This window comes from Notamacropus eugenii, chromosome 5, assembly GCF_028372415.1.
Source record: "Notamacropus eugenii isolate mMacEug1 chromosome 5, mMacEug1.pri_v2, whole genome shotgun sequence".
NCBI lineage: Eukaryota > Metazoa > Chordata > Mammalia > Diprotodontia > Macropodidae > Notamacropus > Notamacropus eugenii.
The window spans coordinates 183,239,287-183,263,985 of NC_092876.1; the positions used below are offsets into that span (position 1 = coordinate 183,239,287).

General features: G+C 38.8%; 1 protein-coding gene across 1 annotated transcript in view; it reads right to left on the reverse strand.

Moving 5' to 3' along the window:
• OPCML (opioid binding protein/cell adhesion molecule like) overlaps positions 1-24,699 on the reverse strand; it is a 1,434,734-nt gene that overhangs the window by 1,034,771 nt on the left and 375,264 nt on the right. The gene's annotated exons all lie outside the window — the stretch shown is intronic.

Genomic DNA, 24,699 nt, shown 5'->3' on the forward strand with positions numbered 1-24,699 from the left:
ATGAAAGTATAATGATCATTTATTCTATGGGTTGTCATTTCTTTAATTCTTCTTCCTGTTAGTCAGAGCTTTTACTGTGTACATAGAGCAAGTCCACTACAACCAGGCAGGGAGAGTAACTACTGGGGTAGCTAACTCACTTTCCTCTAGGCAGAGGCCTGGAGGGTAGAAGAGTCTCTCATGGAGGAGAGAGTTGGAATTCTCCATTTAGCTAGTTAAAGAAAGAAAAATTATCATATTCTGACAAGCCAAAGGTGATCCAATTCAATCACGGGTGACTTCAGAACACCAGAAGGTAATTCCTTGCTTGGAAGACAGCCAAAAATATGAGAGTACCCAGCTTATTCCAGAAAAAAAAAATGCCATGGGATTTTGAATGACCACAAAGACATTATTTTCCAGGAAATGAAAACCACTAATAGGCATTATTTTGGTAATTCAAATACTTTCTTTCATCATAAACACCTGCCCTTTTTGGAAACATATTTGATGATGATGTTTATCCATTTATGTTTGTATACTGATGAGCCCACTGACAGCACTCAATAAATAATAAATAGTGATAATAATAATCCTGATCCAAAAGTCTTCAGGAGGAAAAAAGGCCCAAAGATTTATTGTTGGCATATCCTATAAAAATTGATCTGGCTCTTTAAATAGAAGTGGCTTGAGGGAAGATAATCCATTGATTTATGATGCAAAGAAAATGTAATTTTGAAAATTACAATAATAACAACAATAATCAATGTCCTATTGGACCCATAATTAAAAAACACCACTAGAAGACAGACTGATACAACATATGGCTTTAGAAAAGAGGACATACGTTTACAAGAGCATGGTGTTTTTAAATAACTAGCATCAGCAGTAAGATTTGACCCAGATACGTATGTCAGCTGGGCTCTGGTGGCTTGGAAAGATGGGTCAACTCACTTAGGAAAGATAAGAAATGATCATACCTCTGTACAGTCCTCCAAAGTCAAACCAAACCAAGCCTCCTCTATAATGTTAGGCTCCATTTCCACCTTGCCATTGATCTGTTTATATAGTGATGATAATAGCACATCCCTGGAGCTCTACTCATCTGTCATGAGAGAGAAAGCATCCCTAGGACAAGATCAGTGCCTTTCAGTTCTAGCTCTCACTTGTCCCTGTTGGACACCATCCTGATTTTGATGGACCATTCTGCTAACTCCATCAATTAGAATTCTATTCCTGTCTTCTCCTGTGTTAACCACCCAGCCCAGTCATGTGGCAAACATAAAATCAATGACCAGGCTGCTAGGTTTGTCACCCAAATCATTTAGTATTTTCATGAGGACTATTTTTCACCTTGCTAGACACACATGCACCCATAAAGGGCAGATGCCCGTATTGTCATCAATACATTTCTTTGCATTCTTAGGTTTAACAAACTGTAGCAAAAACCTCTCTAAAGAAGAACACAATGCGGATTTGGAAACTTTTGTGCCTAAGCAGAAACTGGACGAGGCATTTACGTGCATCAAGAAAGGTTTGAAAATGATATCATTCCCTCCCCTCCTTCCCTGTCTCTTCCTCTTGTGTTTCTGAACATGGGAAGCTCTGAGTCTTTACTCTCTACGATGCGACTAATGGTACTGCCCTCTCCCCTATGCAAGTTGACTCCTTTGACTATCTCCAGGCCTAATTCTAACCCTGCTCTCAACTAACCAGAGCCATGCCTATGACTTGCAGAGGCCAGCGATTTCTGGGAGAAACTGAAGACAGGAAGCTGGAACTTGGTTTCTTTTGGAACAAAACTTCCACTTTAGCAATGAGTCTAGGATTGCCGGGCTCTGTGCACACCTGTGTCATAGGGAATTGAGAAAAGAACGAGATAGGATCATGGAAAATAAATGTGGGAGAAACAAGGGGCTTACCTAATTCTTCATAATGACTGCTGTGCTCACTACACCAACCCAGGTGTAGAAAATCCTTCATGCCTCAAACCAATCCTGTTCCTCTGCCTTTTCTACCCAGTCACAAGGTGTCATTAGTATATTTCCTAGCCCTTCCATGTCTCTAATATAGGCTTAATTCATCCATTCAAGCAGCTATTTCCTTTGCCTCCTTATCTTCTCTCTACGGGGGGCTTTGATGACTAGGCTTCCACCCTCCACCCACCAATCCTTTTGGAGGCTCTGAGAAGATGCTCATGCATATTAATCTTTGTAAAAGTGACAAGGTGAAATCTAAGCACCTTAGTGAAGGTTATTTTGCAGCTCTATTACCAGGCATGCTCTCCTTTCATGCCAAAGGGGAGAGCTTAGTGCTCTAGGCACTAGCACTGAAACCCTTCTGTAGCCTAGAATCTGAGTCTCAAGTCCAAAACACTTTGTATTTTAATAGCACTGCTCATCAGAAGATTTACTGGCAATAAACCATTTCTCCTTCCTTTTCATGGAAACCAAAGCATAAAACAAAGTTGGAAGAGGTCAGAGTAAGGTAAAGAAAGGGAGGGAGCAGGAGATTGTGTGACCTGGCTCAGGTGCTGGAGCAAAGCCAAGTTCATATAGTCTGTGATGCAAGGTGATTTCCGAATTGATTCCATATATCTGTAATGGGGTGAGAGAACTTGGAGATATGGGGGGAGGAAGAGAGAGGGTGGAGGGGAGGGGGAGCAGGAATCTGAGACAATTACTGGCTATCCTAAATCCTGAGAGGATGCTTCTACGTATATTTATGTCTGGAAGAGATTGCATCATTCTAGTGACTGCAATGAATCTGAGGACACCCTGGAATCAGGCAAAATATCATGTATAATTCAACATAAGACATTATGTCAGGCATTAATGCCTGACCAATAGGAGGACAACATTAACTTTTCTAACAAAGACAGGAAAGAGCATGGGAGTAGGATCATAGAAAAAGCATTGCAGGGATATCAGAGGACCTGAGTTCATACTTCACTAGGTTATATGCAACAGTAGAAAAAGTCATGTGACCACTGAGGACCTCTTTTTTGAGGATTGGCATGGATAATCTTTCAGGTCCTTAGGTCACAAAAGTTATGGTTAACTTGGCTGTTGTCACAAGGATGTGACAGGAGGCTGGGGCCCTGGGACAAGGCGAAACTAAAGAGATGACAGAACTGTGTTTCTTAAATCTGTAAGGATATCACCTAAAATTCAGAATCCAAAGAAAAATCACATTTGCCTATCAATTGCTAGCCCATTGTCCCATTCAGGGCATGCAAGCTAGCCTAAATGAAGCACCAAGTCACCCTGAGAGAGACATGGGAGGCAGCATATGCCATATTGGTTGAACCAATTGCCACCATTCCAGCTACCACTCTCTACGTACACTTAGACCCAGTGGAAGCAGTCTAGGACTCTGTGCCTAAGTGCCTCAGAAACAGAAGTACCCCTCTAGACTACCAACTTTGCTTCAAATCTAACCCCATACACTCATCAGTCAGAAGAGCAACCCCTGAAGAAAAGGGACCAACTCCTCACCAACACTGAACTGCCACTGATTGGTGGGTAAATCCAAGAGTAAACTTCTTGGAGATGTGACCCATCAAATACTTTTGAAGATGCTATGATGCTAACCTCATCAGCAACCATAACTACAGAAGACCCAGAAAAATCCTCACTACTAGAATTCTTGATATTGTGAAATGGTTCAACATCCAAAATGGATATGGTTCTTATCAAGAGAAACAGCACCAAAGAGTCTAGATGGCACCATGGATAGAACACTGGACCTTAAATCAGAAAGACCTGTGTTCAGATCTGACCTTAGACACTTCCTAATTGTGTAACCTTGCGCAAATCACTTCTGTTTTCCTCAGTTTCCTCATCTATAAAATGGGAAAAATAATGACACCTACTTCCCATGGTTGTTGTGAAGATAAAATGAGATAATATTTGTAAGGTGCCCCTATAAATGATAGTCATGGATTGCATTGGTTTCTGCCTTGCTGCTGTACCCTAAGGATCACTGGACCTTTCCATCCTGCTTGCAGCTAAACCCTCCTTTATGGGTTGCCCTCTCCTGTTAGAACACGATCTCCTTGAGAATAGTATCTGTCTTACTTTTCTATTGGTATCCCCAACATTTAGCACAGTGCTTTGTACATAATTAATGCCTTTTCATTCCTTCACCAATTCTTCATTATCCAAATCCTAGGAAACAAGCTAATAAATAGAGACAAATAAACAGTGACAAATATGATCTGAATTTGGGCACTTGGTCCAAAGCCACTTTATTTCTAGTCTAATTTTGTCTACAAGAATTGTGTCTTGCAGGCACTGCAGAAGCAAAATCAAAGGTCATTTATTTGTAAGAGAGGTTAGAGGTCATCTAGGCCAGCTCTACTTGAAGTGTGAATCCTCCCTATGATACATCTGGCGAGCGGTTGCTCAGCTTCCCTCTTAAGACCTCCATAATGGAGTCAATAGAAACACCCCAGGAATCCTTCACACTAATTTTGAGTTATGTTGAGATGTCACTGGTTTCAATGTGTCGTGTGGCCAAAACTGCTCTGTCTAGACTGCCCTTAGCCCTTACCAATAACTTCTTGCACTCATCTGCTGCCAATCTCTCCCCATTCTCATCCAGGCTAAATAAAGTTGCCAAATTGTTATTCCTAAAACACAGTTCTGACCATGCCATTCTCCAGGTGCAGAGGCTCCAAAGTAGATTGCATCTCCCGCTCCCCCTCTCAACCTAAAATACATTCTTCTCTTGATCTCTTCTCACCAGTCTGTAGTGCCTTCCTGTTTCTATGAAATGACTTTGTAGGTATGTTGTATTGACTTATCTATCTATGCCTGCCCCTCCCCAAAAGGATGCAAACTCCTTGAGGGTAGAGACTATTTCCTTTTTACTTTCCAGTTGTATCCTCAATGTTAATCAAGCTTCTTAACAAATGGTTTTTGAATGAATAAATGAATGGATGAATACTGATATTTAAGAACTTTATTATATGTTTAAAAGGAATAGCAAATTGTATATAACAGATTTACAGTTTCTTGTGCAATCATTATTTTTTTATTATACTATATTATGGAAATGCTTGTTTTATTCCATTAATTAAATATAAAATAAATAAAAATTTTAAAAAGAATAATCCTGAATGAAGTTTAAAATTATTTGAGGGTTGAAAGAGTAAGGGTCTAATTTATTGTTCTAGGGTATACTAAGATTAGGTCTTTGGTAAAATATCATTAAACCTTAATATATTTGCTTCCTAAAGGCAGCTACCATGTTGTCTCTATAACGTTTGCTCAGATAGCATGTACCACCTAAGTCTCCTTTTCATAGAAAGTATCTTCCTTCCAGTGAAGGTCATATGGCATAGTTTTTAGTCCATTCACCATCGTGGTCACTCTTCTGGAAATGTCCTGTCCAGAAAAAAATGTTCTATACAACAGTGATATCAAACGCAAATAGAAATATTGGCCACTAAACCATATGTAAGTATCCCTGAAAGTCACATGTTGACTTAGAAAAACTACCCTTATATATTTCTATTTTTCCTATTAATACATCAACATGTTAAAATCAGATAGGAAATGACTATATTTTAATCTAGTTCAGGTCAAAATTGGAAGCATTGTGAGTCCATATAACCCCCAGGATGTATGTTTGACACCTTTGCAGTACAACACATGGTACCTAATGGCCACTAAATAAATGTGACCATATTAGAGCAATGCTATTAAGCCTATACATGGTAGACTCATTTCCATGTCTCACTGCTTCCAATGAGTGACTAAGATCTGAAAATGCCCAGATAATGAGCAATTCTCTGAGATTAGATGAGAACAACTAATTGTATGGGTAAGTCAGATTTTAGGCTGGGCATGGCCCCATTACCATGCTTTGAAATCTGGCAAACAGGGGGTTGATGGCAATGGACTCTGAGTCAATAGGCACACCATTGCAGTGAGTATTGATCCAGCAAAAGCTAGAGATAGAGCAAGTCTGAGTCATCAGTTTCTTTTGCAAGAGCCTGTAACTGACTGACTTTACTGATCCCTTGGTTAAATGGGGCAAACATCATCTGAGCACAGAGTCTCCCGAAAGGTCTATCTGTATGATAGCACATAAGTATGGGAGGGCACAGATCCCAATGCTGGGCAGGCCAGTTCTCCGTGATGGCCTGTGGAGAGGCGTTGCCCTGGACAAGAGTGCATACAGAAATGATTTCCTCTAGGCCCCTCTAACTCTATTAATGTCAGATCAGCCTTATATACCTAACTTGACTTCCCGTGGAGATTTTATTTTATTTTATTTTTTAAATCACTTAACTCTGCAGTGTCATACTCCTCTTCTCACCAGAAGATAGTGCTGCTTTACTATCATGGTGACAAAATAAAAGAAATCATCGTTTTTTAATTCCTTGGCATAAATTGTTTTTCACCTATACCTCTTTCTAAAATCAGTCTGATTTCTTGATGGTAGAATGATTTGTAAATTTATGGGTATGTTAGAAACAAGTTAAAATTCTATTAAATTTTGGTTGTCCAAAGTTTCAGATCTTTAGACATAAAAATTCTTTTTCCCTCATATTTTAAAATAGTAATATTTAAGGGAAACTCAGAAACACAAGGCTACTGAATAAGTAAAGAATTCCCACTGCATGCTAGAAAATACAAAAAGGACATTGGGGAGAAAGGAAATTTTTTATTAAGAAAAACAAAATAAATAAACCTCAATCTGGAACAGAGGTACAGTTAAAGAAACAGGAAAGCTTTATGGTCTTCAGCAGCTGTTGGATACCCCCTTTATGCTCAACTGGTAGAAGGAATACAGGAGATGAAAGAGAAAGGGTCAAAGAGACTCATCTGTATCTGAAACTAAAAAACCTCCTAAGTAGGCTATGTTTAAAGGAAAGTCTTTTATATGATCTGAAAACAAGACTCTGCTAGATGGTTTCAGGGAATTTTAGCAAACTGGAAGCTCAAGGTGAGTCAACAATATAACAATGGCGATCAAAAAAAAATAAAGAAAACATCAAATGTGATCTTAGACCACGTTCAAAGAAGCAACGTCCCAAATATGGCAGGTAATGACTATATACAATGTACTAGCCTTTTCTAGAGTACTATGCTCAATGCTAGTCACAAAATTTTAATGAGAATATTGACAAGCTGGATGGTGGATAGGATAGTGAGAGGCTTCAAAACCAAGTCTCACCAGGATCAGTTGAAGTAATTGGGAAGTTTTAACCTAGAAAAGACTTGAGGTAAGTGGGACTCAAGGACGAGAAAGCCTGCCATGGGAAAGAGGTTTTTAAACTTGTCCTGCTTTGTAATGGGGGGTTGCTAGGTGGCACTGTGGATATTGTTGGGCCTAAAGTCACAAAGACTCATCTTCATGAGTTCAAATCTGGCTGCTAGCTGTGTGACCCTAGGCAAGTCATTTAACCCTGTTTGTCTCAGTTTTCTCAACTGTAAAATGAACAGGAGAAGGAAATAACAAACCACTCCATTATCATTGCCAAGAAAATCCCATGAAGACACATCTTCAACGACTGAATGACAACATATAGTTCTTACTATGTGTCAGGCCGTACTAAGTGCTTTTACAAATATTATCTCATTTAACCCCTACAATGATACTGAGGGTTAAGTGCTATTTCTATACTTGTTTTACACTTGAAAAACCAGAGGCAAATGGAGATTAAGTGACTTGCCCAGGATCAAACAGATAGTAAGCATTTGAAGTCACATTTGAACTCAGGTCTTCCTAATTCCAGGTCCAGCACTCTATTCACTGTACCACCTTGCTGCTCCAATCACTAATAAGGGCTTGTTTTTTTTCTTGCTTTCTCAGTTGAGGGGAGGAAGAGACAGGAAAGCAAGAAGGTAGAATTTTGTGACACTAGCTGTGTGACCCTGTTATTAACATATATGGCCAAACAAAACAAACTCCGTGATCCAAAGAAAAAAGGTCTCAATTTGAGTTCTGTCTCGTTTTTTGAAGAAGATAGTTATTTTTTTTTTAAAGTGGGAATGTATTGGATGAGGAAATTTTTAAAAATCAAAACATTTCCTAAAACTATAACACAATAAAATAATAAAGTACACCTATATACTTGTGTCCAGGGACTTGTTCCATTTCTCCTAGGGTCTGTAACTCCCAGATGATTTTGGAGTTACATAGTAGATAAGTACTGGAAGATCTGACCAAGGTGTTTTTTTTTTCTTATTTGTCTGTCTGTCTATCTATCTACCTATCTATCTATCTATCTGTCTGTCTGTCTATCTACCTATTGTTTTTAAGGACACATGGATATCTCTAGGTGGGGAAATTAGAAAGTTTAAAGCAGATTGGAAATCTGGTATTCATGGAAAGCATATTTTTTTCCATGCTTTGGCCTTCCTTTGTGCCCAGTGAAGAAATTTCACATTGTGCTAACAGAAGAGATAGTTGATGAGATCTTTCCCACTGAGCTAAGAAGGCCAATAGAAAGGCAAAGGGTCAGAAGTTCCAGCTTTCTGCCTCCTAGAGGAAGACTTCTAACCTCCAGCTGTAGGGGATTATTGGAGTGATAGATCATTCCCTCCCACCTCTTGCTTCTTTTCCCCACCCCGTTCTCAGGTTTGCATTAAGAACTGGGACTTTTCCTTTCTTTACTTTTCTTTTTTCTTTTCTTTTCACAATGAATAGGGAAGTAGCAAAAATGAGTTTCCACTCTTTGGAGGTTGAGGAAGCTAAGATACTTACCACTACCTGTTTCATATACATTGATTAAAAAATGAAGGCAAGGAAGATTGTTACTATGGGTTAGGACACAAGCCAAGTGATTTTATTGGTGAACACATGTGGTCCCAACACCCAGTGATAGCAGAATCTAGGTTAGCCTATGAAGCAGTGGAGGCAGTGGGTAAGTCACAATCAGAAGCCCAGAGAACCTTGGGGAAAAAAAAAGTTTGACAACAGAAAATGCCTTCCCCATTCTTTAACCCCTCTACCATAGAGAATTTATTGCAGTGAGTTCTAAAAGTCTCTGATCCACCTATAGCTGGCTGTTTATCATCTTAGGGCAGGGGAGGGCAAGGAGGAAGGAAGTGATAGAATTTGAAACTCAAAACTTTTTTTTTAATGTTTAAAAAAGTGTTTTAACATGTAATTAGGAAAAAAATTAAGTATTATGTATTAAAATCCCTGATCCATGGCAGTTGACATCCCTCAGTTTCTATTTCTACTGCACAGAAGTAATTTTGAGTTAATCTTTGATCATTTTGTTACTTTTACTCAAGGTTCTCAAAGTTCTTTACTATTTTGTTGTTCAGTCCTTTTTAGTCTAGTCCAACTCTGTTACCCCATTTGGGGTTTTGTTGACAAGGATACTGGAGTGGTTTGACATTTCCTTCTCTAGCTCATTTTACAGATGAGGAAATTGAGGCAATCAGGGTTACATGACTTCTCAATGGTCACACAGCTAATAAGTGTCTAAGGCCAGATTTGAACACATGAAGATTAGTCTTCCTAATTCTGGGTCTGGCACTGTATCCATTATGCCACCTAGCTGCCCTTACTAAATTTAGCTATCCCTAAATAATATGATTAACTCACTATTAGGCACAAAAAGAAAGAATACTTGGTTACAATCCAATGCAGAATCAGATAACTTGTAAATACCTTTTCCTCTAAAATTGCTAAAGTTTTCTGATTGCCTTCAAATCATTTTAGCTATATCCTCTTCCACCTTATCTCAGGGACCTCCTTGGGAAAAGTGAGATGTGATCTGGATTTTCAAGGCCAGGAAGGTAGGAGCTAAACAGATGTGGAGTGGGAGGTTGTGCTAAGTCAAGGGAACAATGTGGGAGAAGGCAAACTTCTGATGAGAAGGCTCAATGGAAGAAAGCAGATGAAAGGAATGTCAAGAAATCTTTAAGATCAGGCATTTGTGGAAGACAAAAGAACAGAGTACAGAGTGTGTTGGGAAACAGGTGACATGTCAGTCATTTGGTGATGTTATCCTCATTTGTAGCAATGAATTTCAATTTACTAAGGCTCAGCTTAAGGCCTGACTCTTATCACTGTTGAGCTGGGTAACTGGGCAAGTTGACTGACTTCTCTGGGTATATCTTTGAGTTAAGGGAGTTGAATTAAATGATCTCCAAGGTCCTTTCTAGATCTAACAATCTATCAGGTTTTGATGAGACGTTACTATGGAATAGTAGAAAAATTCTGACTCTAGAGTGAGAGGATCTGGATTCAAATTCCAGTTTCTGTCATTTATACTGTATGACCTTGGTCCAGTCATTTAATCTCCATGGTCCTCAGTTTCCTCTCATGCAAAATGACAAGGTTGGACTCAGTGGCCTAGAAAGTATATTTTAATTCTAGATCTTTTATTCTAATCAGCAAGGTGAGTAAACTGGGACACAGACAACACTAACTTTCTAATATGAAACTTTAAATCATAATTTAGATTTATTAAATTGATTAAATTAGATTTATATAAATTGAGATTTAGAGCTCAATGATATCTTAGAAGTTATCAAATCCAACCCCTCACTCTACAGATGATGAAACTATGACTAACAGAGGCTAAATGACTTACCCAGGGTCACAAAGCTAGTAAGCATCTGAGGCAAAATCTGAACTCAGATCTCTCCTGACTCTAAGCCCAGGGTTCTATTTAATAAACTAGCTGCCAGCAAATCAGGTGGACATGAGAGCCACCTGTCCTGGCTGACCTGATTTTTCATCTCTCTAGGAGTCTTCCCCATCCTATTTCCTCTCTCATTGAAATTCAAGGATATTACCACTAAGTACCTGAATCTAAACTCTAATGAATGCTTTTTGCTCCATTACTAGTAGTTACCATCTTTTAAATGGATCATGGTGGAAAATATGGCTGATGAACAAGCTACTAACAAAAAGGAATGTTTAGCATTCTTCACAGCTAGGAAAAATGTCACAGAATAGGCTTTGAAATAAATAGTACAAACACTCTCAAATCAGGTTTAGGGAGGAATGGAGAGACTGAAAGACATCAGTCCTGTGGGCAGAGACCCAATGAAGTCACTTCCCAATGGGTTGGGGAGAACATATCTTGGGTGTCATATTTAGGGGGTGGTGGTAGAGAGAACTGGTACCTTCTGATTTTCACTAATTATTTTTGCTAATTAAATGCTAAGCTCAGTTGTTACTTTGCTGCTGAGGGTGTATATCTGCTGTCAAATACTCTTTAAATAGAAGATAATCTTCAGATCAAATTCTGTTTCATTTTGTCTTTGTATCCTCAGCTTATAGTTCATTGCCTGATAAATATTGGATGCTCAGTAAATGTTTGTTGATTGATTAAATGCCAGCACCCTGGGGCAAAGGTCTCCTTGTCCCACAGTCGTTATAGCTCTTGCGGAAATAGGTGTGCTCTTAGAAGATTCCTGCTATCTTCAAACTACATTCCTTTGTTTTGGGTTCCATAGAAGGGAATCTGTCTGATGCTGAAACCATTAGCTCCATTAACAGTGAGTTTTTGTATCAGGTGACTTAGAGAAGACTTCGAATTTTTCCTAGAACCCGCTCTACAACAGACATGTTAAACATGTACTGTTGTGGTATCGCAAGGCATGTCATCTGCAGCCCTATCTAAATGTTTCTAATAGGGAGCAGGTTGCCCAACAGCTCTAACTCCGTATTTTATTGATCACCAAGTTACAACATTCCACACGGAGAAAGTAGCTGCATTTTGTGTCAGAGAGTCTCTCTCTTCCAAGTCTATTTGATTACTATTACATTGGTTAGTGGCTAAAGATGGGAAAAAAAACAGACGTGTATCTACATTTTACACAGCTGATGGTAGGACTAAATTCAATCATTCTCTGGCCCATATCCAACCCCGGGCAAGGCATTGTTTAATGCTACTTTTTAAATAGGAAGGTCGTAATTTCCTAAGGAGAGATAAACACAAGCTAGAACAGAATGCATGCTGACCTCGACAGAAGCTAGAAAAAAGAGTCTATGACTTCATATGTATTTTTTTTATCTTTATGGATATATTTTGTTATAATATTACCTTTATTTCTTAATATATCACTCCCTTTCCCAGAAAGGTACCCCTTAAAATAATGAATATATATATGTGTGTATGCATATATACATATTTTATACACGTTCTCTATATACATACATGTGTATGTCTGTATTATATACGTACATCTACACATATATGTATATACATACACACATGTAAATAGTCCAGTAAACTAATCAACATGTCAGTCAAATTCAACATTCCACCTTATGTTCCACACTTTTAGGATCTAATCTATGCAAAGAAGGGGAAGGAAAGGGGAATCAGCCAAACAAATAGAAAACATTTAGTAAGCACCTACTAAGTGCCAGGTATAGTCCTAAACACTGGTACTACAAAAAGAGACAAGACTTTCCCTGACCTCGAGGAGTTTACAATCTAATGGGTGAGATAATATGCAAACAAATACTTTATATACAAAGGAAACTATATACAGGATAAATAGGATATAATTAGCAGAGGAAAGGCTTTGGAATCCAGAGGAGTTGAGGAAGGTTTTCTACAGAAGGGATTCAATAAGTCAGAGTAGAGGAGGAAGAGTTTTCCAGGCATGGGGAACAGCCAGAGAGAATGCTCAGAATGGAGAGATGGAGTGTCTTGCTCATGGAACAGCCAGAAGGTCAGCGTCACTGGATAGTAGTGTATGTATTGGGGAGAAAAGTGTAATAGAACTGGAAAGGTAGGAGGGGGTGGCTTTGGAAGTCAAACAGAGCACATTTTATTCACTCCTGGAAGTATAGGAAGCTGTTAGAGTTTGCAGTATGGGGTCTTTCTATCTTTGATCTTCTTGAGGATATTATACCTAGCAGCCTCACCCATTTTTATTTTCTCTTAATTCAGCAATGGTTTCCTTATAGTGTTTTATCAGATAGCTGTTTGTTCTCTGTCTCAGCTTACTTGCCTATAGAAAGGAAGTCATAAGCGTTTTTGAGAGAGTCACTTAAAGAAGTACAGACCACTTACAGTCAGCTTATACACAAACAGGACTATTTAATTTTAAGTATGAACAATGGAGAATGATGACCCAGTCATTACTGCCTGGGATTCAGGATGCAGAAGCAAAAATTCAACTAGATATTTTGATATAGCTTACATTTTTACTTCAAACTCAAATTGGTCCTTTTGAAATAAAACTCTCAAGCAACCTCTCCAGCTTCCACACTTAGGAAGTTTGTGCCTCAGCACCTATCACAGTGCCTAACACATAGGCAGCATTTAATAATTGATTATTTGATTCAAGTATTAGGAATAACTAGGGTCAAGCTGTATAGTATAGAATCAGGAAAGTCCAAAAATGTTATCAAATCACAGAATTTCAGAATTGGAATAAGCCACAATGGCTACCAAGTACAACCTGTACAATTCAATACAACGGGAAAAGTCTTAGATTTGGCATCAGAGTGCCAAGTGTATGATCATATGCACATATCCTCTGCAGCATGCTTGACAAAGGGGCATTCAGTCTTTGAAGATATCCAGTGAGGGGGCACTCACTACCACTGAGAATAGGTCATTCATAGGGGAAAAAGAACATAGTAGAGAGCAAAAGAAAATTTACAGGAAAGCAAAGAAAAGATGGATAGCTCTCAAAACAATGTGTAGTATTTATTATATAGGCTTTCCTGAAATGGGAATTTGCTGCTTTGTCTTTTGAATTCTCTCTCCTCCTCCTGCTCTTCCTCCTCCTTTTTAACACTGATTTTAATATAACATGGGGGCAGCTAGGTAGTGAAGTAGATTGAGCAATGGGCCTGGAGTCAAGAAGATCTGAGTTCAAAACTGACCCCAGATACTTACTAGCTGTGTGACCCTGGGCAAATCAATTAAACCTGTTTGCTTCTGTTTCCTCTTCTGTAAAATCATCTGGAGAGGGAAATGGCAAACCACTCTGGTATTTTTGTCAAGAAAAACCCAACTGTGATCATGAAGAGTTGGAAATGACTGGAACAACTACATGTAACTATGGATTATTTAATAAGCCTACAACGATAGGCTACTGTTGTTAACTAGCCAGCCTCATTTTTCTGTAAGCTGACGTTATTTGTTCTATAATCTCACGTTACAAAACCAGAACTATGAGGGAGAAGAGAATTCAAAAAGAGTTATCATAGAGGAGACTTGTATTTTGCAATGGGTCTTGGAAGGGCATAAGGCAGGACCTAAGTCCCTATAGCTTTTCCATATTCTTGGTTGCATTAACTGCTCTGTCACTAACTACCAATTTAACTTTGGTCGCATCATTTAGACATTGGGCTTATGAGGAGATTGAATGTCTCTTCTACCTTACAAATTCTGTTTTTTCCTGTTAAGTGTTATGTGGGAAACAGAGAAAGGGAATTCACTGGCTCTATGCTTTCTTTCAGGAACATCACAAATAAAAAAAATTTGTTTTGTTTTTGTAGTTTTCAGCCAGTTGACAACTAGGGTTGGGGGTATTTAAGAGGACATTTATACCCTTACCCTGTCAGCTTGTATCTGCTTACTTCCTCCTGAGACATTATTGGGTGAACAATGAATGTATCTTATATATTTTGGGTTGACTTCTATGCATGAAACACAAGTACATTTGTTTACCTGCTGTTGCCCTGGGCCAAAATGGTAACATGAAATTCACAAACTCAGGAGGTTACTCTGGTCAGCAAATTTGTGAAATATATAGAGTACATATTTTTTCCATTCTACCAGCATCCACCATCCATTCCCCTAAAGCTGTTGTGATCTATGGATACTGCCAAACTCTGGCAGATTAAAGCAACCTGGGAGCTCCTGTGCCTGAATAGTGCTGAGTGACATAAGTCCAGCATTTGGCTGCTTGAAGGGAGCTACACGTGTGCTTCCAGCATACGGTTATAAATATACCAGAATATATTGGCAGTCTGGACTTAGATTGAGTTTTTAGGTTTTCAGTAAAAAAAAGCCATATCATATCATATATCACAGTACATTGTATCACATCATATTATATCCTATATTATATCATTACACTCATCATCATCATCAATAAATCAAAAAGCATTTATTAAGTACCTACTCTGTGCTAGTTACTGGGGATACAAAGACAGAAACAAATAGCCCCAGCTCTCAAGGAGCTCTTTTGGGAGAGAACATGTATACTTTTTAAAATATGTGCAAAAGAGATATTAAATAAATACAAGGTAATTTTGAGAGAGGGAGGGACTAGCAACTAGGGAGATTGGGAAATACCTCATAGATAAGGTGGAACTTGCATTGAGCTTTGAAGGATACCAGAGGTTGGAGAGAACACTCTAGGTATAAGGAGCAACCAAAGGCCTGGAGATGGGAGATTAAGTATCCTGTATGAAGGGAGAGGAAGACAAAGAATTTGGCGGAGCTATGAAATGCATGGAGGAGAGTAAGGTATAAAAAGACTGGAAAGGTAAGTTGAAGCCAGGTCATGAAGGACTTTAAATGCCAAAGACAGGAGTTTGCCTTGGACTCTTAGAGTGACATAGTCAGACCTGTGCTTTAGGAAAATCACTTTGGCAGCTTTGGGCAGGAAGAATTTGAGAAGGAAGAGACCAGAGGTGGGGAGACCAATTAAGATGCAACTGGAATACTCCAGATGAGAGTATTCTGACATCAGTACTCTTGATAAGAGCCTGAACCAGGATGGTGGCTGTATTCATAGACAGAATGGAATAGATGCAAGAACTGTTTTGAAAATAGAATTGGCAAGATTCAGCTACAAAATGAATTTCTAGGTATAAATCATCATTATTATGAAAATGATAACTCCCGCTTGCCTCAGTCAACTCTCTAAGACTTATCTGAGTTAGAAATGATTTATGATCTGTCTCAGTAGATGGAATTCCCAGAGCATTGAAATCACAGATATTTCAAGTAATTATATAGTACTCCTATGATATGTTTTCATTTCCAAGGTACTTCTTCACACATCATTTCATTTAAACTGGACATCAAGAGATACAAGTTTTAATATCTGTTCTGCCCCTAAGTATCATTGGGCAAATCATTTCCCCATTCAAGTCTTCAGTTTCTTCGTCTAGAAAACAAGGGAGTTTGAGCTAGGTACTAGCTAACTTTCCTTTGGATTGACCTTCTCTGATGCTATTGTCACATTCTTTATTGTTTTGGAAATTGACATGAAAATATGTTATGGGGTGAACTGTGAAGCCAAGGCACATATAATAACTAATTCTGCAAATAGCAGTTATAACCAGGACCCGAAAAACCCATCTTAACAAGTTCGTGAGATCAGTCACCAAGCACTACTCTTTAAAACCACAGTCAAAAATGTACAATGCTGCTATTAGAACCACTCTCCTTGCATGAAAGAAAATGATGTGGAAACTCTATTAAATACAACTATATTTACATTAACTTGATTAGCCCCTATATATGCATATACCCGTATGAGAGAGCAGATAAGAACCAGTAACACTGGTTATTACTCATGGCCCAGTAGGAGGGAGGTGATGGGCTTGCTGTAAATTCTGCCCTAGTCCCATCACATATGCAGCACTGTGTCCATTTCTGGGTACCACATTTGAGGAAGACATGACAAGCTGGAGATGGTCCAGGGACTTCATCTATATTAGCTTAAGTTAGTACCTGTCTCTGAATAGAGATCACAGTGATTAAAAACCTTTAGAAACCCTAGGAATGAATCTTTACAGATTGAATTTAAGACACTGTGACAGATAAGTCAAGGTATTATATTTGGAAAAATAAGGGTTTTCCTGGTGCCTCTTAAATCAAACTCCAAGTAACAATCTACTTAGACTAGCCATATTTACACATATGACTAATACACAGGAAGACATACAGGCACACATGCAAACATAGTAATAGAAACATACATATATCTAGGTGAACAACACATGTTTACTCATGAAATGATATGAGCTTATGATACTCCAAAGTTTAAGAACTGGTATGCATACATTACTTAGGGGAGCGTAATGCAAGTCTCAACCTACCAAGATCTATATTTCTGCTGCAAAAATAGGTGATCAAGGATCATGCATACATGCTTAGAGATTGACATTCACTTAACTTCTTCGAATATCTATCCAACATTTACTCTGGACAAATTGCTGTACTCCAATAGCACCAACATTGACCCACCCAGAATCACACGGGTGGAAATTAGTCCTTTCAGTCAAATACTAGGAGCACTATACATCTAGCTGGAGGCAGAAAGGCATAACTACATCCGTTTTATCAATAGAAAAATTTTTAAGAAGCAACACAAAGATATGCAAATGGAAACAGGAACATTAACAGTTGAAGTTGATCTAGTGAGGGACAATAGAGATGTGTAGAGAAACTAGGATATGACATAAGTCTACCATTTAAAAATGCCTGATGCTGAGTGTGGGGGAAACACAGCTGTTTCCAACTGAGTTACACCTCTTATTTATTATTAATAAATAACTTCCATAAGAAACACCTTTTCTCAGAAACCAACGAAGTTTCCAAGAAGTAACACGTGCCCTGATAAATTTGAAAGACCTGCCTTTCTATTGAAGCTGTATTTGCATGCATACACACACACACACACACACACACACACACACACACTCACAAAGGCTCCTCATTCTCTGTATGTGCCTGACAGATGAAGCTAGAGTCGGGATGCGGCTCATTTGACCAGGCTGTCACTCCCTGTTTTGTTCATTACAAGGAAATGAAGTCCATTTCTGAGCATCCGAGGGACACAGAATAATTGGGTTCTCTGAAAACTTTTCATTTAATTTGCTCAAGTTGTATTTATTTTTTAGAGAATTAGGTGTTAGCAGCTGATGGACAGAATATCAGAAAAATGAAGGTAAATGGATGGGATAATAGAGAAAATGGCATGGCACTCATTCTCTCTCTTTCTTCAATTGTCATGCATCTTACTTTCATATTCATTCTCTTCTCTGTCTCTGTGTGTGTATGTGTCTCTCTATCTCCCTCTATCTCTGTCTGTCTCTGTCTGTATGTCTCTATGTCTCTATGTCTGTCTCTGTCTCTCTCTCTCCCTTTCCCCCAAGTGTCATGTGTCTTATTTTCATGTTCATTCTCTTCTCCATCTCTCTGTGTGTATGTGTCTCTGTCTCCCTCTGTCTCTCTCTCTGTCTTTCTCTGTGTCTCTGTCTCTGTCTATCTCTGTCTCTGTTTCTTTGTCTCTGTCTCTGTCTCTCTTGTAGTAGCTGAAGCTATCACAGAGAAATTATACCCATGGTAATTTCTTTTGCCCCTAACCCATCCCCTAGCACTAAATTAAAGTGATAAAGACAGGATTAGGTGTTATGAGCCTTGGGTTCTGGTTTTGCCACTTATCATGAACATGACTTTAGATAAATCATTTTGTGGCTCTGATCCTCAGTTTCCTCATGGGTAAAATTTTGCTTGGCTTTAGTTCTAAGGCTTCTTTCAGGTTTGAAGTAGCATAGTATAGAGGAAAAAATGTGCTATTCCTAGAGTCAGAAGGCCTGGGTTCAAGTAGTGGTTCTAAGGAATTACTCTAACAGGCATATGTCCTTTTACTGCTCTCTGATACCTCTCACCCTAAACCTCCAGCAGCCCTTACCTCCCTAAAAGATTATTTTCCTTAAGTATCCAGGTTCCATCCAAAATTGAGTATTTGAACATTGAAGGAGAAACACAGAGATCACACTGAAAAATTTGCTCTAAGCTTAATCTCTTCTTGCTAATGTAGTGAATATCATCATCATTCTTATAAAGCATCATTTATTATTTATACTTGCCCAGGGCTTTCTAATCACTAATTAGTTGATGCACCTGTCAGAAAAACACTCCAGTTATTTAAACACCCCTCTAGGGAAGTGAAATTGGAAGGGGGGATTTTTTTTTTCTTTTTAAAGTGTCTCTTGACCGACAATGCAGAGGCCAAGGTGAGTTTGGCTAATCTGGATGGTAGGGTGGTGTGACACTTGACTCAACTCTCCCAACCATTCACACCCCAAGCTCTCAGCTGCTACCCTCTAGCCCTGGGCTGCTACCTTCAGGAAGTGAAGGTTCAGGAGCCTCTGAGACCACCGTCTTCCTCCCTGGCCCTACAGAATGAACCTTTGGAGTAGAATTGCTGTGATGGATGCATTGTCAGCACTGCAATGAGACATCTTAATAAACAGCCTCAAGACTCAAGAGACATAGTTTCTCAACATCGAGTTGCACATGAATCAGAAGTGAGATGGGGAACAGAAGCCCAAATCATCAGATCTACCCAGGTAGGCTCTCCCATATCCTCAATGGCAATATAAATCTGGAAGTACACCATCTTGTTCCCCTCCTGGCTGCACTCATGACTCTCAGGACATTCTCTACCATGACACAGAAACCTCTTCACCCTGGAAGCTTGCTCTGTCCCTGAACTTTCCAAATTGGAAATGTCCTCCATTCCTGTGGCCTCTTCTTCTGAATGACTGGTTCCTCCCAGAACCTGCATTTTAAGGAGGATTCCCAGATCAGCCATGTGTTCATTCCTCTCAAGGAATCCTTACTCTTGGGATTTTTCTCTACCATGACCCCATGCTACATATCTTTACTGCCCCCCCCCATCCATCCATGACGTTTTCAGCTTCCCTTTATGTACTCTCCTCCTCTATTGTGATGTAAACTTCTTGAAGGCAGTGACTCTTTCTTTGACTTGTATTTGTATTTCTATCACCTGGCACACAGTAGCACTTAATAAATACTTGTTGACTTGAATTGAGTATGTTGGACAGTGATCTAGTGGAAAGAACAGCAAGTCAGAAAAATTAGAGATGAAAGAGACCCTAGAGATCATGTATCCCAGAACATTTTACAGTTGAGGCCCAGAGAGATTTGTCTAAGCTCACTCAGATAGTAAAGAGCAGATCTGGAATTCAAAATCAGGTCACAAGATCATAGATTTAGAACTGGAAAGAAACTCAGAGATTATAACTAGCTGAAACTCCTAATTTTACAGATTAGGAAATAGAGAGTCAGGAAGGTTAAACCAGGTCACTCTGGTATACTCTGGTTATGTCACCTTGGAATTGTTATAGTCTGCAAAATGGAGATAATACGGGATTCACAAGGTTGTTGTTAGGATAAATGAGGTCATAGATGAGAAAGGTCTCTGGGAAATGAAAAGGGTTACATAAGTATACTGAATTATTCTACCCAGCCATGCAAATCCTGAGTCATTGAGTTGCCAAGCTCCATCTGCAACATCTACAGAACAGGATGTGGTGTCTTAGGAGGGAAGCCGAGGCAGTCAAAAGGTTTCCATATGACTTTAATTGTGATGTCTATTACAATAAACTCATTCCAGCAGACTGCACCAAAAACTATCCCTTGGGTTGAAGCCCAGACAGCTTTGTGCATGTAGAATTACAAAAGCAGTATTGTTTGTTTTTCTCCAATGATGTAATCTTGCCTTTAAACAAAGAGTGAAGTACCAGAGCCCAGGAGGAGTCATCATCACAGAGACCACCTATTATCACTGCCCAGAGACCATCTTATAGAGTCTGTGTAAGAATATTCTAACCCCAGGTGGCTAGAATTCTCCCAGTACTGTACATTAGGACCTATCATAAACTAACAGCTGGCCTCCTAACAGTCATCACTATCACTGTCCTACCAATAATTTAGAAAGAAAGATCAAGGCAGCCATTGACTTTGTGCCCAGGACTCTTGCTCAAGCAATTTTTAACACACTCAGGCATCTCTAAATAATATGTACATGCAAAGTCCAGCTGTGTCTCTGGATGTGTTCAGGGCCATGACTAAGGTTGCGTTTGGATGCTTAATAAATGCAAAGATGGATAAAAGAGAATTTTGGAAAATCTGGCTCTGGGACTTCTAGGCTAAGAAGTACCAGTCTTAACAGGATTATATGCTCCTGCCAGAGTATATCTTTCTGATGATAAAAACACATTTAATGCTCACATTTAATTCTCAAAGGAAAACTTGGAAGAGAGAAAGACTTTTTTTTAAAAGAAAAGCATCCTAGAAATTTTTTAAAAGAAGGTGCTATCATAAGCACAATGAACATTAAATTTGGCTGGAAAGAAAAATAAAGGAGAATAATTTACAGAAAGGTTACAAAAGTTCAGCCTCACTCCTTGACAATATTTACCCCTGTAGGAGAATCTGATTCATTCCTCAACTCTTTGCAATTTCACCTCTAATACCTGACTACAAAAAGGCAAAAACTAAATTACTTCAGCTTCTTTGCTTTTCTTGGTTTGTAGGTGTCTGCCCCACAAGTAGATTTCCTTTCTTCCACAGGGCTAATTTCTCTAATCTGTTTCCTGGAAGTGATATCTAAAACTTCTCATGAAAAGAATGCAATGAAAGAGCCCTGTAATGGAGACAACAAAATAGATCATTGACTAACTCTCCCAACGGCCTAGGCCAAATGACAAAGACTTCTTTGTGCAACTCAGTGTTCTCATCTGTTGTCAACAACTCAGATGTTTTTCACAGCTGTCTGAAGCCTACAGTAGAGAGGACTCAGGGTTTGGCTTGGAATCTCTGGAAGGTAGAACTTTCTATAGGTTATAGCTATAACCATGCCCCCAGATATTCTACTGCCATCCCTTAAAAGCAACAGTGCTACATTAACCCAGCAAAAGAGTTTCCCATCTGCTGGAGATTCTAACTCTACCATTATCAGTTTTGCTGAGAAGTTATTAAAAAGTGATGGCTCCATTTGGGGATAGAGCAAGGGGACATGTATAGGATTAGGTACATTGAGAAAATTTCCTCAGAGTATACCTGTCTACTTAATCCAGCTCTCATAGTGAGGATATCTGTGTATATTTTCTTCTAGGTCAGCACCCAACATATTGGGAGAAGGGAAATAGATCTTATCTATCTTATCTTCTATGTTCTCTTGAGGAGGATCTCTAGCAGGACCCTAAGGACTCCTATCTATGGATAGGAGTTTGGCAGCTGTTCCAGTTGGTCAGATTATTTGGAGCACTAACTACTGATGAGAAAAGCCCTGGGGGGAGAAGGCAAAGCCAAGAGGGTAGAGCAATAGCAGGAATTTGCTTGAGCTCTCCCCAAATCCCTGTAAAAATGACTCTAAACAAATTTTAGAGTTTCAGAACCTACAAAATGACAGAATAAAACACATTTGCAGCCTAACACAGCCTGGAGGGTCAACAGGAAGGATGTATTGCACTGGGTTGGGAGTGGAGCTCAGTCCAACATGGGCCACATCAACACAGACAGGGCCAAAGAAGGCCTCAGGGGACTAAATCACTGGCAATGGTCTTAGTTTCCAGACTTTTCAGCCCATGAATGCCAAAGACAGCATTGAAGGTGAGTGAGAAAACTTTGTGGGACCTGGTAGGGGAGGGGCATAGTCTTACCCCATTCCCAGGATGGTAGAGGTGATGGCACTGTCAGCAGCAGCAGCAGAAGTGGCTGGGGCTGCTTCCAGAGCTCTGGATTCCCAGACTGTGGGAGATCAAGTGGCTGATACAAAAACCTAGTACACCCACACCCACCCCCAACCCCACTGGAAGCAGAGTCCTACCTTGACAAAAAGTTAGAAAGTCAAGTATTCGTTTGGGAAAATTACCAAACAGAATTAAAAAATAGACTATAGAATCTTACTTTGGTGACAAAGAAGATCAAAATCCACAACAAGAAGAAGACAACAAAGTCAAAGCTCCTACATCCAGAGTCTCCAAGAAAAATATGAATTGGTTGCAGGCCATGGAAGAGTTCAGAAAGGCTTCTGAAAATCAAGGAAGAGAAATAGAGCACAAATTGGGAAGAGAAACAAGAGTGATGTAAGAAAATCATGAAAAACATATCAACAACTTGTTAAAGGAGACCCCCAAAATATTGAAGAAAATAAGTCCTTAAAAATAGACTAACCCAAATGGCAAAAGAGGTCCAAAAGGCCAATGAGGAGAAGAATACCTTAAAAATCAGAACTGGACAAATGGAAAAGGAGGTCCATAAGCTCACTAAAGAAAATAATTCCTTAAAAATTAGAATAGAGAAAATGGAAGCTAATGACTTTATGAGAAATCAAGAAATTATAAAACAGAACCAAACGAATGAAAAAATAGAAGTTAATGTGAAATATCTCATTGGAAAAAACCATTGACCTGGAAAATACATCCAGTAGAGATCATTTAAAAATTATTGGACTACCTGAAAGCCAAGATCAAAAAAAGAGCCTAGACATCACCTTTCAACAAATTATCAAGGAAAACTGCTCTGATATTCTAGAATCAGAGGGTAAGACAGAAATTGAAAGAATCCATCAATCACCTCTTGAAAGACATCCCCAATGGAAAACTCCTAGGGATATTGTAGCTAAATTCCAGAGTTCCCAGGTGAAGGAGAAAATATTTCAAGCAGCCAGAAAGAACCAATTTGAGTATTTTGGAAATACAATCAGAATAACACAAGATCTAGCAGATTCTACATTAAGGGATCAAAGGCCTTAGAGGTCAAAGGAGCTTGGATTAAAACCAAGAATCAACTACTCAGCAAAACTGAACATAAAAATGGAAATTCAATAAAATAGAGGACTTTCAAACATTCTTGATGAAAAGACCAGAGTTGAATAGAAAATTTAACTTTCAAATAAAACAATCAAGAGAGGTATGAAAAGGTAAACAGGAAAGAGAATCATAATTAACTTATTAAAGTTGAACTGTTTACATTCCTACATGGAAAGATGATATTTGTAACTCATGAGATCTTTCTCAGTATTAGGACAGTTGGAGGGGATGGATAGATAGATAGATAGATAGATAGATAGATAGATAGATAGATAGATAGATAGATAGATAGATAGATGGATGGATGAATGCACAAGATGAGTTGAATATGAAGAGATTGTATCAAAAATTTAAGGGAGGAAAGAGGAATATATTGGGAAAATGAGAAAAGGAGAGATAGAATAGAGTAAACTATCTCATATAAGAGTCAAGAAAAAGGTTTCACAATGGAGGGAAAGAGGTTGGAGGGAAAGAGGGAATGAGTCAACCTTACCTGCATAAGATTTTTCTTAATGAGGGAATAACATACACACTCAACTGGGTATCTTGCCCTATAGGAAAGTAAGGGGGAAAGGGCAGGGTCAAAGGAGAAGACAGAATAAGTGGGGGGTGGGATAGGATAGAGGGAAATATAGTTAGTCCTTAAAAACATGACTCTTATGGAAGTGTTTTGCATAAATACATATATATAATCTATATTGAATTCCTTGTCTTCTCAATGGGGGGGGGAAGAAGGGAGAGAATTTGGAACTCAAAGTTTTAAAAACAAATGTTAAAAAATTGTTTTTACATGCAACTGGGAAATAAAATATAAAAACAGTGTATATCTATCTTGCCCTACAAGAAAATAAGAGGGAAGAGGTAAGGTGGGAATGGTAGAAGGGAGGGCAACTTGTGGAAAAGGGTCATCAGAATGCATATCACATCAGGTGGAGTCAAGGAAAGAAGGGGAGAGAAAACCAGAGACACTTGAGCTAAGTGATCTGACATCAAGGTTTTTTATGTCAAAAATAAAAATGAAAATCCTAGACCACCTTGACCATCCTATTTCACAAAGAGGGCAGACCAAACACATGTTTGGAGACTTATTTTGTAAAAATATGTCTTTGTTTGAGACTGAAACCTGATACAAAGGCACAACACACTAATAGTGCTACAAAATAGAGGAGGAATGCATTTGGC